Source organism: Hibiscus syriacus, unplaced genomic scaffold (assembly GCF_006381635.1).
Source record: "Hibiscus syriacus cultivar Baekdansim isolate YM2019G1 unplaced genomic scaffold, ASM638163v2 tig00110893_pilon, whole genome shotgun sequence".
In the NCBI taxonomy this organism is placed as follows: domain Eukaryota; kingdom Viridiplantae; phylum Streptophyta; class Magnoliopsida; order Malvales; family Malvaceae; genus Hibiscus; species Hibiscus syriacus.
In genome coordinates this window covers 1,894,614-1,908,977 of record NW_024062901.1, presented here as the reverse complement: position 1 = coordinate 1,908,977, position 14,364 = coordinate 1,894,614, and positions in this window count along the sequence as shown.

The window sequence follows — 14,364 nt, the reverse complement described above, 5'->3', positions numbered from 1 at the left end:
TCAAAATAAAAAATAATAATATAACCATATGTGTAATATTATAATTTCATACATTTTTCCTATAACTACAATAAAGTCAAAACTGGTTTTCATATATTGTTATATCATATTAATGTAGATAATTCACTCCACCTTTAAACACATTAACAAAATACATTTGATAATTCTTACATTATAATCGAAACATTTTACATAAATATTTTTAATTTATAATAATAAAAAAATAAACTATTTATTTATAAACAAAATACGTGTCTGCTGAGTTGGCAAGACGCGTCCCTGGGGACGCGCCTTCCACGTGGCATCCAACTCAGCGAAAACGTGGGTAAAGCGCGTCCCCGGGGACGCGCCTTTGCCAACTCAGCAGAAAGGTGCTACTTCTGGAAATATTGGTCAAACGGTGTCAGAAAGGGAAAATTTAAAGCAAACGGTGTCAGTTATGTAATTTAGCCGTTGTATGAAGTGTATAAGAGTGAAAAGAGGGGGTTTGAAGTTGAAGCACCTAATAACCGACAAAAGTGTTAATGAGAATGACAGTGAGATTTATGCAGCCATTGCTCCTGTATTTTGGTTTCTTCTTTTAATAATATCCCTTCTTGTCACTTTTCCACCTTCTTTACCTTTGGTTTTTTTTCCCTTGATTTTACCTAGAAATCCTGGGAATAATACCTAAAATTTTTAGTTGGACCTAAATATTTTTTATTAAAATTATCTATTTTTTATATAAAAAAAAGTATGATTATAATAAAGAATTATACAGAATATTATGGATACCTCATTAAAAACATTCCTAAATCTATGGGGAAGAAAAGAATACATACATAACACTTGACACATAGAGTTCAACCTCAACCAAACTTAAAAGGGACTAAAACAAATAGCCATGGAAACTTATGAAACCGATCCGGACACGTCGAAGAGTAGCAAATCAACCACTGCAACTGAAGGAAATTCAACGTGATGAACTTCAAAATCAGTAGTACTAGTCAGTTTAGTCAAATGGTCTGGCACCTGGTTACAATTACGGGGAACATGTTGAAAATTAACCAATCAATCCCTTTCGATAAGTGCATGGATGTGCACTAAAATAGATATAGTGCCTCAACCGGCGTATTTACTGAAAAATCACTTTTTATTATTTACGTGTCATACATCGTCAGAGAAAATATTATCAATCTAATACTTTTTACAGAAAGACGTGTATCATCATCCACGCCTTACGCTAATGTGATGCCACGTGTAGTAAGGCTCAGATGTTTATCAAAGAATAGTTCTTGTAATTTAATTCACATTTGCTTTAAGTTAATATCATTTGATAATCACTGATTAATTAAATAAAAAAACGATAAAAGACAAGGGATTAAATTTCAGTAAATAATAAACTCATTCATTTCAATTAAAAAATAAACAAAATAAGAAAAACGATTAAAAAACACTAAATGATAAAACCATTCGCTTGAATTAAGTAATAAACAAAATAAAAAAATAAATTAAGTATTAAATGATAAATAATTAAAAAATTACAATTATTTGTCCAACAAATAATTAAATACAAATATAATAAAATATATGAATCTATCGATGTATGCGTCTTGAATGTGTTCCGCAGGGCGGTGACCTGTCTATCTCGAGGAGAATTTCTTCGTATAACTTGTTCAGACTCCGCACTGTCATCATCATCATCATCACCATCATCATCGTCGTCGTCATCAAGAGCATATACATTTTGTTGATGAGGAACTGATGATGATGTAGCACCTCCATAGAATAAGGACACTAGAGGTGTATAACTGACTATCCCACTGCTCATAGAAAACTGAGAAAACTGAGAAAAGATAGACATTAATGAGTGAGAAAATTGTACAAGAGGTGTTTGTGCGGAGGCCATCGGTGGTGAGACTGGACCCGCCAAATAACTAATATATGAACCCCAAGTTAGATATGCAAACATAAAACCATAATATCTTCTAGGAGGGGTCATATAACTCTGCGGGTGGTGGCGACATCTGGTATGGGAACGGCTGTGGCGGTATCTGATATGACTGTGGAGCCATATGAACTGGTTGTAGGGTGTACATCGTTACAGACGGTGGCTGCTGTGAAGGTTTCGGTGCTGCAGCTGATGACGAACCGGAAGCACCTACTCTCCGTCCACGAGTCAGAGGACGATGGGGTTGTGACGATGGATGTCTCTGTCGACGTCGATGAATGATCATTCCTCATGCTTCCTCGGAAAGCAGGAATGATTTCCCGTTTACTGTTGAACCACTCATAATAACCATATGCAACCGTCAAATGGTCCACATAAATGTGTTCTCTACGGGGAATACGCCGACATCGATCCTCCCATATCATGACCCACTCATAATGCTTCAGCAACCATTCCACATCTTTTTATCGCGTCAATCGGTGTTATGCAATTCGTCAAGATTTTGAGGTACTTCTGGAATTGATTGTACAAAACCAAATTGCCGGAGTATACGATCAGTGGGGTGCCACTTGACAATCGCATAATAGATCAGAAGGACCACTGCCATCCAAACATCTAATGGGCCCCTTAACTCGTGTGAGATGTAAATCCTCATATCATCAGTACAATAAGGAGCTCATTCAAACTAAAACAAATATATATAATTCTTATCAAAATAATATAATTATATAACGATAATACAAAATAGATTTCAAACATTTAAATACATATCTCTGTGCCAGCCTTCTGATCAATTAGTAGCCTAATTAATTCTAATTCATCAGGTAAATCCCGATGATCTTTCCTTACAGTATACCACCTGTTCAATGAAATGATTTTTATTATATACTAGATAAAATAATTAATATACGAAATCAGTATTGTAATTATGTTAATAATAGCAGGAATACGAATGTGTTCTTTACAACCGGACATAAAAAAGGCATGTGATTCCATGCCCAAGTGATGTAAGGCGAATCTACACGCTTTGATGGAAGAGAGTAGATAACCTTATTGTGTCCCGATCTAGGATTGACAAGTACTGATGTCCTTGAATTTATAAGTTTGGGCTGTAAAATAAGATAAGAAAAGAATGATTAATAATGGAATTAATAAAGGGGATAATAATATAAGTAATGAAAATAAATAATAAGAATGAAATGAAATAAAGAAAGGATAGAGATGGCTGCGGAATTGATGAAAGAGATAGATGATGGTGACGATGAAATGGCAATGGTGGTGATGTTGTATCTCAAACACGCCAAAGAGGAAACTATGCTATGAAGCACAATCCCGATCTTCACAAACTTGCTTGAGGGGTGGTGATAGTGTCTTCAACCCACTAGATATCAATCTAGGAATTTTGGAATCAAAATGGAAGGAATGACGCCACAAGTATAGAAACTATACTTGTTTAATCGATAAAGTTCACAAAGAACTTTGAAGAGAAATAACTCATAAGAGTATATTTTATATATGAGATGAAATGAGTACAAATGAATTGCACTAGCCTATTTATAGTTTTTCAAAGGGTTTAGGCCGAATAGACACATGATGGTTCGATCAAGGTTGAAACCTCTTTGAAAACACATGATTTTTTAATGAAAATACATAATTTTAATGAAGATAAATGCTCTTGGCAGAATGGTTATGTGTTGGTTCGGCCTTAAGGATGTTTTGAATGTAGTTGGAAGTTATTTGAGCGCCAAAATGGAGAGGAAGGAGTCTTTGGCCGAATAGGAAGCATCCCTTGGTGTTTTGGTGCCAATTTGATGTCACATGGAGTGCACATGCTTGAATGATGCACATGGCAGCCTACTTGAACGCACATGGGTCTTCTTGCAAGGCTTTGGTGAGGTTGCAACCATAGGATGATGTCTTGAAGTCCATGGGCAGCCTAGAGATGAACTAGCTTCAAGGTAAGCTAGGTGAGTGTCTTGGTAGCTAACTAGGTGAGTTATAGCTTGATGAACTCAAGCTAGTTAGCTTTGGTCTTCTCATCTCCTCAGTTACTCTCCCAGCTACTTTCAGCTACCTTTAGTCCACTTTTCAATAATTTGGTCCAAAGCTCTCCTCCTACTAGGTTCAGCTACATGCTAGCTCCTCCAGCTAAGTTGAAGCTCCTTAAGTGATGAAATGAGCTGCCATAACGTTCAAGAGCTAGTGTGAGCTGCTATGCTTATCCTTTTAGCTAACCAAGCTACCATAATATATATTGCTTTGTGTTTCACCTATAGGAATTAACAAGTAAGCAATGTGTGAGCTCATTTAAGGTAAAATGCATGCTGTCGTGAGGTGTTTGAGTGATATGAGCTATGAATGATCATCTAGAAGCTAAGATAACATGTATATAAGCTAGATAAAAGGCATAGGACGTTCATGAGATTTAAGAAAATATATATGAGCTAGAAAATAGATGCCTGCCTGCAAATGAGCTAAAGAAATATGGATTTAAAGCTAGTGAGCTAATGTAAACATAACATGAGCTAGAATAACATGAAATGAGTTAATGAATGAATAAATACATGCTGCCATGATATCTAAATGATATACAAACATAATAAATGAATCTAAAACATATGTAAACATAATATAAAGCTAAGTAAAGATGTGAAAACATATGTTATGCATGAAAATCATATAGTTGCAAGTGAATGATAACATATGATTATTCAAGCATAGTTTAAGATGCAAATGTATGCTCATAATAATATATAGTGCATAAATGAGTAAATATAATATAAAGTAAGGTATAACTCCCTTATATTGAGCATGATGAATCTTCAATGATGTGAGCGTGTCATGAAGAAAGTTGGTGCTAGACATGATCACATCATCTTCCCCTTCTTTTAGGCGATTTGTCCTCAAATCGTAAGGTGACTTCTCCTTAGTGTCCTTCCACTCAAATGTTGCTGATTTGACTTCAAAATGTATACATTCAATATCAAATTGTTCAAGACATTTCCTTTTGAAAAGATCTATGAAAGGATCCTCGTGAAAGGTCATGAATCTTAATAAGTACTTTGAACCTCCTTGTCCTGAAAAGAAAAAAGACTTTTATAAGTAAGGGAAATATTAATCATAAGAAAGTTAAAGGTATACTCCCTGTTCATATCTTTTGGATGACCAAGAGTTATGTCTTTTGAATCACAAGATATGTTGCTTTGAACGATCATAACTTTTGGCACTCCAAAATACACATTCTTTTGTACTCCAAAGGTCATGTCCTTTGATTGAAGGGTCACATCCTTTGGCAACTGAAAATATAAGTCTTTTAAACTTCCATGGATCATGTCTCTTGGTTCCTCCATTGGACAAATTGTGCCTTTTAGATTATTCTGCAAATTAAAGAAAAATTTTGCAGTTTCATGGTTGGAATCATCCTTGATCTTTCGTCTCTTCCATAGGCATTCTCGAATGACTATTCCATCACAAATTGATAAGATAATACCATATACATGAATTGAATTGCTGCAAAATAAATCAAAACATGTAAGGAAAAACTATTGTCAAGATGAATAGAAATATCAAACCAGGGTGGATGTTTAATGGGCGTTGGTTTCTTAATGATGGAAAACTCCATCGGTTGCTGAATTCTCTTCCATATTTGTAATGAACTTGGAGCTTCAATGATCATAACTTTTGGCACTTCAAGTGACATATCTTTTTGAACTTCAAGTGGCATAACTGTTGGAACGTCAAAGGACATGTCTTGTGGAACACCGAAGGTCACACCTATTGGTTCTTCAAAAGACATATTTCTTGAATCATCAACTCGAAGTGATATGTCTCTTGGATTAACCTGCAAAACAATATGAAGAATAGATGAAAGAGTAAGGTTAGTTAAAATATGTTCTTCATTCTCCTCTTTATCTCCAAATTCATCACTTTCAACTCTCTCATTTACAACTATAACATCTTCTTCATCCACTCTTTGATTCTCATAATTTTCAACGTTTTTGAATGATTCCATTCTTTTCTTCAAATGGTACTGGTCTTCATTCACTTGACTAGGAGAAAGTGGTGTCAAAGTGAATTTCTTACCATTATGGGTTATAGCATATCTGTTTGTAAACCTGTCATGGATTGCTCGTTTGTCGAATTGCCACGGCCTTCCCAAAAGTATATGTCCAGCATCCATTGGTACAACATCACAAAGAACTTCATCTTGGTATTTGCCAATTGAAAACGGGACGACAACTTGCTTTGTGACTTCTAACTCTTCATCTTCATTTAATCATTGCAAAACATATGGGCTAAGATGTTTGAATGTTGTAAGTCCCAACTTCGTGACCATGTATGTGCTTGCAAGATTTGCACAACTTCCTTCGTCAATAGCTACAAGACACACTTTACCATCTACATGGCAACGAGTGTGAAAGGTGTTTGTCATTTGTTGTTCGTCCTCCAATGTTTGGAAAGATGGAAGATCACAAGACATTGTTAGTATAAAATAAAGAAAATTAAAACCTTACCAGCACACTCACAAAGCCTCACAATCCTCACTCCAAAAAAAAAAAGACCAGATCACTCCACTCAACACTTGTGTTTACTCTCGGGAATATGACTTGGCTTTTGACAATTCCCCTTCTGATCTCACTCTCTCAATAGCCTTTTTTGACTCAAATTTCTCTTGCTAAGTCCTTTGAGGAACTTACTCAAGATTATAACAAGTTAATTCCTTCCTTGTGTGCGTCAGCTGCAAATAGGTTAGGGTAGAAAGAAAAAAAATGGAAAGGTAGAAGAAAAGATTCAAAGGTATTAAAAGAAGGAAATGGTTGAAGACAAGGAAAATGAAAGGATAGAAAAGGAAGAGGTGACTTACAATTCAAGAAACAACACTACTGCAACCTTTCTCAAGAAAACAATAAGGTTATCTTCTCTTAGTGTAGATGGCCTCTTTGATGTTCTTGTAATGGTAGAGCACTTTTTGGGCTTGCTTTCTCTTTTTGAACTTCTTTTTCTTTTCTTCTTTTCTAAATTTTTTCTTCATTTTGTCTTTTCTTTTCTTTTGCACTCCAATTTTGTTGAAGGAGACTTTTCTTTTGAACTTTTTTTCTTTGCACGCCAATGACACTTTTGTTGTCAATCCAACTATGCTCTGATTACCGCTTGATGTAAGGTGAATCTACAATCTTTGATGGAAGAGAGTAGATAGCCTTACTGTGTCTCGATCTAGGATTGACAAGTACTGATGTCCTTGAATTTATAAGTTTGGGCTATAAAATATGATAAGAAAAGAATGATTAATAATGGAATTAATAAAGGGGATAATAATATAAGTAATGAAAATAAATAATAAGAATGAAATGAAATAAAGAAAGGATAAAGATGGTTGCGGAATTGATAGAAGAGATGGATGATGGTGATGATAAAATGGCAATGGTGGTGATGTTGTATCTCAAACACGCCAAAGAGGAAACTATGCTATGAAACACAATCCCGGTCTTCACAAACTTGCTTGAGGGGTGGTGATAGTGTCTTTAACCCACTAGATATCAATCTAGGAATTTTGTAATCAAAATGGAAGGAATGACGCCACAAGTATAGAAACTATACTTGTTTAATCGATAAAGTTGACAAAGAACTTTGAAGAGAAATAACTCACAAGAGTATGTTTTATATATGAGATGAGATGAGTACAAATGAATTGCACTAGCCTATTTATAGTTTTTCAAAGGTTTTAGGCCGAATAGACACATGATGGTTCGGCCAAGGTTGAAACCCCTTTGAAAACACATGATTTTTAATGAAAATACATAATTTTAATGAAGATAAATGCTCTTGGCCGAATGGTTATGTGTTGGTTCGGCCCTAAGGATGTTTTGAATGCATTTGGAAGTTATTTAGGCGCCAAAATGGAGAGGAAGGAGTCTTTGGCCGAATAAGAAGCATCCCTTGGTGTTTTGGCACCAATTTGATGTCACATGGAGTGTACATGCTTGAATGATGCACATAGAAGCCTACTTGAACGCACATGGGTCTTCTTGCAAGGCTTTGGTGAGGTTGCAACCATAGGATGATGTCTTGAAGTCCATGGGCAGCCTAGAGATGAACTAGCTTCAAGGTAAGCTAGGTGAGTGTCTTGGTAGCTAACTAGGTGATTTATAGCTTGATGAACTCAAGCTAGTTAGCTTTGGTCTTCTCAGCTCCTCAGCTACTCTCCCAGCTACTTCCAGCTACTTCCAGCTACCTTTAGTCCACTTTTCAACAATTTGGTCCAAAGCTCTCATCCAACTAGGTTCAGCTACATGATAGCTCCTCCAACTAAGTTGAAGCTCCTTAAGTGATGAAATGAGCTGCCATAACGTTCAAGAGCTAGTGTGAGCTGCTATGCTTATCCTTTTAGCTAACCAAGCTACCATAATATACCTTGGTTTGTGTTTCACCTATAGGAATTAACAAACAAACCAAGTAAGCAATGTGTGAGCTCATTTAAGGTAAAATGCATGTTGTCGTGAGGTGTTTGAGTGATATGAGCTATGAATGATCATTTAGAAGCTAAGATAACATGTACATAAGCTAGATAAAAGGCATAGGACGTTCATGAGCTTTAAGAAAACATATATGAGCTAGAAAATAGATGCATGCCTGCAAATGAGCTAAAGAAACATGGATTTAAAGCTAGTGAGCTAGAATAACATGAAATGAGTTAATGAATGAATAAATACATGCTGCCATGATATCTAAATGATATGTAAACATAATAAATGAATCTAAAACATATGTAAACATAATATAAAGCTAAGTAAAGATGTGAAAACATATGTTATGCATGAAAATATATGATTATTCAAGCATAGTTAAGATGCAAATGTATGCTCATAATATATAGTGCATAAATGAGTAAATATAATATAAAGTAAGGTATAACTCCCTTATATTGAGCATGATGAATCTTCAATGATGTGAGTGTGTCATGAAGAAAGTGGTGTAGACATGATCACATCACCAAGACTGTACCCGAATGAGACATCCGTCGATAGCATTTTTTCTATAGTCAGTAGCTCGACACATTTCCCTATACAGGAATGCCAAAACTGTCGAGTCCCAACTCAGTGTTCCATCCAGATGAAAATCGGTGAGATGTCACAACCACATAATTGAACTTGGTTACGTGATTTGTCTGGCATCATAAGCCCTCGTATCAGCTGTAGTATGCAAGTCCGGCATACATTTTACATGATCCTCCGAGACGTCTCAAAATGCTTGAAATTTATATCCAACCAATTTAACGGAATCGACCACCGTTAAATTTGGTGGGACACCTCTTAAATATTCCTAGCACAATGAATTCTAGTACTGTGCGCCACCCCTGAAAACACATCTTATCTACCGAAAGCCCCAAGTGCATGAAAACATCCTCCAGCGTAATCGTGCACGCTCTGCACGGAAAATGGAATGTGTGTGTCTCCGGTCTCCATCACTCAACTAATGCAGAAATCAAGTTGGATTCTACGTTATAGTGGCCTTCATATCTAGCTACGTAATCGAATCCAGCCTCGACTAAATACGCCCATACACGGGTTGATATCTAACTTAAGGTTGCGGATAAAAGATCAATCTAATATATGATATCTCTCCTATTTAATAAATATTACATAAATTAATATATAAACTAATAATAAATAAATAATTATTACTAATAATTTAAATTAAAATAGAATTTAAAAATGTTACCGTATCAGCAAAATGCCTCGAGATATGATTTCCTTCCAAACGAAACAGTCTGCCTTTCATTTATAACTGTAAAAAAAAATAAATTTATTAAAATACTAAAATATTAATTTAGTAGAATATAATAAATATTACATTCTAAATAAAATTTGATCGAGGTTTAGCTTTAAGAATGTTTGGTTTTTGATAGGTTTGAGAGAATTTGAGAGGATTTGGTGTGGGAAATAGTTGAGAGGGATTATTTATAGGTTGTGGGATGGGGTTGGGCGGATGGGTATATTATTGAGGAGTGTAAACGGTTGAAATTAAATGAAATGCGCGGATGATGATCGCGCCTTTCTGACGCATGTGTCAAGTTGGTAGATGATCTGCTCCTTTATGCAAAGGATGCTAAATTGAAATATTTTCTCTAACTGCGTCTGACACGTAAATTAAAAAAAATAATTTTCGGTAAATACGCCGCCTCAACTAGCCCCACATATTGAAAGACGAACCGTTTTCTGACAATTCGGTTCAACTTCAACGCTATGAAGACCCTCCTCCCATGCACGGTAGACCAACAAAACTCCCATAACTCAGTTTCCACACCATACATATGCCAATATATTTGTATAAACTTACTATCCATGGCTTGCACAATCACAAATAATTCTATCGATGTAATTATAATTGCTCGAATTTAAATCTTTTAAGAAAATTAACATCCGCTTTTATGACGAAGTCAATTAATTAAAATTATTTTTAAAATAAAATAGATAATTAAGGATGAGGTATATCAAACTTAACAATTGAAGAAATAATAAAGCACACAACATGAAGAGCCCAAGAAGCCGAAGTGTGGGCAGCAATAGTCTTCTAGCATATACAATACAACTCTAAAGTCATGGTGTGTTCGGGGGCCTCATGTAAGTGAAAAAATCAAGGCAAAGTAAAATTAAAATGGCAATATTCCTTCAGTATAAGATTCTTTTAGTCCCAGTTTGCTTCCAAAATGGAAGCCAATAAAGTAAAAGCAACCATCATATTGTTTGTTCATGGAAACCAATTATTAAGTTCTGTTGGAAAATGAATACAAATAGCTCGATCTGTTTTGCTTTGCAATACCACAAGTCAAAGCAGGTTTCAATTCCTTATAATTATATATGTACCCAAAGAAATAGTGCTCGACTCACTTGCCAGCCTTCATCATTATGAAGAAGAAGAAGAAGAACAAAACATCATTAAAAGTTAAAGGACAATTATGGTTTTGGCCCCTCTGTGGTGCCTCAAAATTGAAATTTAGCAATTACACGTTAATTGTAACACAATTCAATCCATCTATTTTTATAATATAATTGTTGAATTGATTAATACAGTAATTTTGTGGGTTAAATTTGTAACATGGTGTTTCTTTAAAACACCGAAGAATAAAAGGTCAACTTCTATTCAACTATGTATCATGTATAAGCTGTGGATTACTCTATTTGTTTTTATTTGATCATTTTTAGCTCATGAAATTTGAAACTCCAATGTGTCCCAAATAATTATTGTCAAATATGTGAAGTTAAATTTGCTATGGTTCATGTGTTACGCATAAGTTTGTAGATTTAGTTTCATTTCATTTCTCCAATTGATTTCTCCAATTTGATCATTTGTATTTTAGTCATACAGTCCTTGTATTTTGAGTTAGGACTGAAATTTTAAAATTTGAAAAGTACAGAGACTAAAATCGACAAAATTAGAGCACAAAGACTAAATCCACAACTCATATACAGTATAGACACTATTGGTAAAATTTGACTAAAATTAAGAAAATATCAATGTGAAATAGATGATAGCAATGGATGTTTTAAAAAAAAACATCATAAAGTAAAATATTTAACTATGTCCTATCAAATTATAGGGGGCTTAATCCCAAATTTGATCATGCATAATAGAGATACCAAAGCATAATTTGACCACAGTTAAAAATTTTTTTGTTCAGTGCAAGGGTTCGATTAACCATATTACAGGCTCTAATAGTATCTTAAAACTAGTATTAGTATATATCTTAAGCCATAATAATGGATGTTGTTTAAAATCATAAGGGTATTTGTATGTGGGATAAAATCATGAAAAAAAGTTATAGTGGATGAGCAAAGGCATCTTGACTGAATTTTATTCTTGTGGTGTAAAGGGGAAACAAAGCCGTTTGCTTGTTCTTCTAATCATAATTTGAGGGGGAAATGATTGATGATGGGTTTGACTTATGATATTGTGCATTAAAATGTAAGTGTTTGCATTCAATTTCAATATCCTTTGTGCTGCGTGCTGAAGCTTAACTAGCTTCATGCTGCATCATCAATGGCGTTTTTTTTTGTATTTGTGGATATGAAATCAACACCATCGTCCCCTTTGTTAATCAGAATTATCACAAACGATTTCCCTCTCTTTTATCTTTGGTCTTATGCCCCAAACCCTATTCACCTCATGACTCCACAAATGGCATGGTATCATGTATCTTCACCGTACATCAAGATTTCTAGAGACTTTCTCGCAATTGAGATCCTAAGATAAACATAGATCTTTCAGAGTCTACACTTCTCAGAAAGTGACATAATCTCTAATAAGGTGATATAATCTGTCAGAGCCAAAATCAATTGGCACTTGGCCACATCAATTAGACCTGTCAACTTTGGAGTAATCATCATGACGTTGTAAACATCCCAAATTATGGGTTAGTGACAAATTGTAAAATTTCAGAATTTGGTGATTAAAGCGGAAAAGTTGAAAAGTTCAATGATTTATGTGGAGATAATCCCTGGAAGTTTTTAGTAATTATCCAAAGTAGTAAAGGGCAAAATGGTCATTTGACAATAAAAGATATTTTATCCCCTTTAATAGGAGATTAAACGTGGAAGATGAAAATTCATCTCTTCTTCCTTTCTTCTTTCTCCTCCTGTAAGAGCTCAAGGGCAAAGGTAAGTTTCTTCATTAGTTGATTATTTGTGTCAATAAAGGTTGGGTTTTGATCATTGGATGATAATTAAGCTTAAGGAAAACTTAATTGGTTCTAAAACAACAAGATGAAAGGTATAGAGAGATTAAAGATTTGAGTTTTTTGAAGAAATCTTGAAATAAAGTTGAAGTTGAATTTTAAGTGAATTTGACTTGTCAATAGTGAATTAAGAGATTTGGAGTGATAGAAAGGAATTTAGAACATGTTGAAATTTGAGTATAATTCTGAATTTCATTAAGAGGAGAAGATTTGAGAATTTAGATGGATTAAATGAGTACAAATGGGTTGTGTGTGTTTGAGTTTAGTATAGAAGAGGTTGAAATATGAAGTGTTTTAAGATGAAATGAAGTAAATTTCGTGCTGAAAATATGATTTCTAGGCAAGGGGAATCGGTACCCATTCAAGGGGAATCGGTACCCATTCAATGGGGAATCGATACCCCTCAAGCGAACCAGAAATTCATAATCTCATAGGGGAACCGATTCCCCCACAGGAGGGAATCGATTCCCCCTAAAGGAAAAATGTGAATATTGGTTTAATAAGTTCGTTTAAGTTGCTAGTATCAAATTACAAGGTGTAGGTATTTAATGATTGCCTTAAATGTACATTTATGTAGATTCTGAGCGTAAAGCAATTCCGAAATATTTGGCAAGTAAGATCGATCAAGGGAATGATAAGAGATTGGAATTGATTAGTGAGGCCAAGGTGGTGCATACTAGTGACATGTAGTGTTTAATAGAAATAAGACTTGCGATGAGTCTATTTCTAGAGTAATATGCATGAAGTCATGGACATGATTATGTGTTATAATTATATATGATTATATGTATTACATGATTGTATGTATGCACGACTAAAGATGATATGCTTTGTATATGCTATGATTTATGTAAAACTTTATTATGTAATAATGGAAAAACATGGAATAAGTTATATGATAGAGTCATAAGAAATGAAATGAACATGAGAGAATAAGATAATCAAGTATAAGTCATATGATATGGTATAAGTGATTATACGAGAAATGTTAGGAGACTCTACGAGGATAGTATAAATTCGAGGGCATAAACATAAATAAGGATATATAAGTTATATAGGGAAGATTGATAAATTAAAGGAAACTATGGTTTATGTATTAAAGTGAAGAGCTACAAAGTTTTATTAAAGAATATTGTGGAAGTCATGAGAAATTGAACTAAATAAATAGATGGTTTATGTGAGTGGAAAGGGAAAATGATATAAAATAAATGGAAATTATTTATAAGATAGAATGAGACTAATTGAACCTGTAATATAAACTTTATAAAGGATTACTTGGGTAAAATCATTATGATACAATATAGAGTATTACTATACAAATTATAGTAAATTATAGAGTATTACTTGGGTAAAATATGAGTAAGTTTATAGGTTATTGATAGGACATATAAGAATATATAAATGTATGATAATATGAAAAAGGAACTAAGTTAATGATGTTGAACCCTATGAGTAGAAGTTATGTGATTTTAAGTAACATGATTATATGATTACAAGATATGATACATGATATGAGATATGAAAGAGAAAATATATGTTATATGAAATATTATATGACTATGTGATTATATGAAAATGTTCTACGCGTAAGTGAACCATGTGTTTATATGTATAGGGATATGTTATATAACAATGAGCTATGTGAAAGGACTACATGACTATGTGTATATGTGAATGTATGTTAACATAAATATAATGCCCA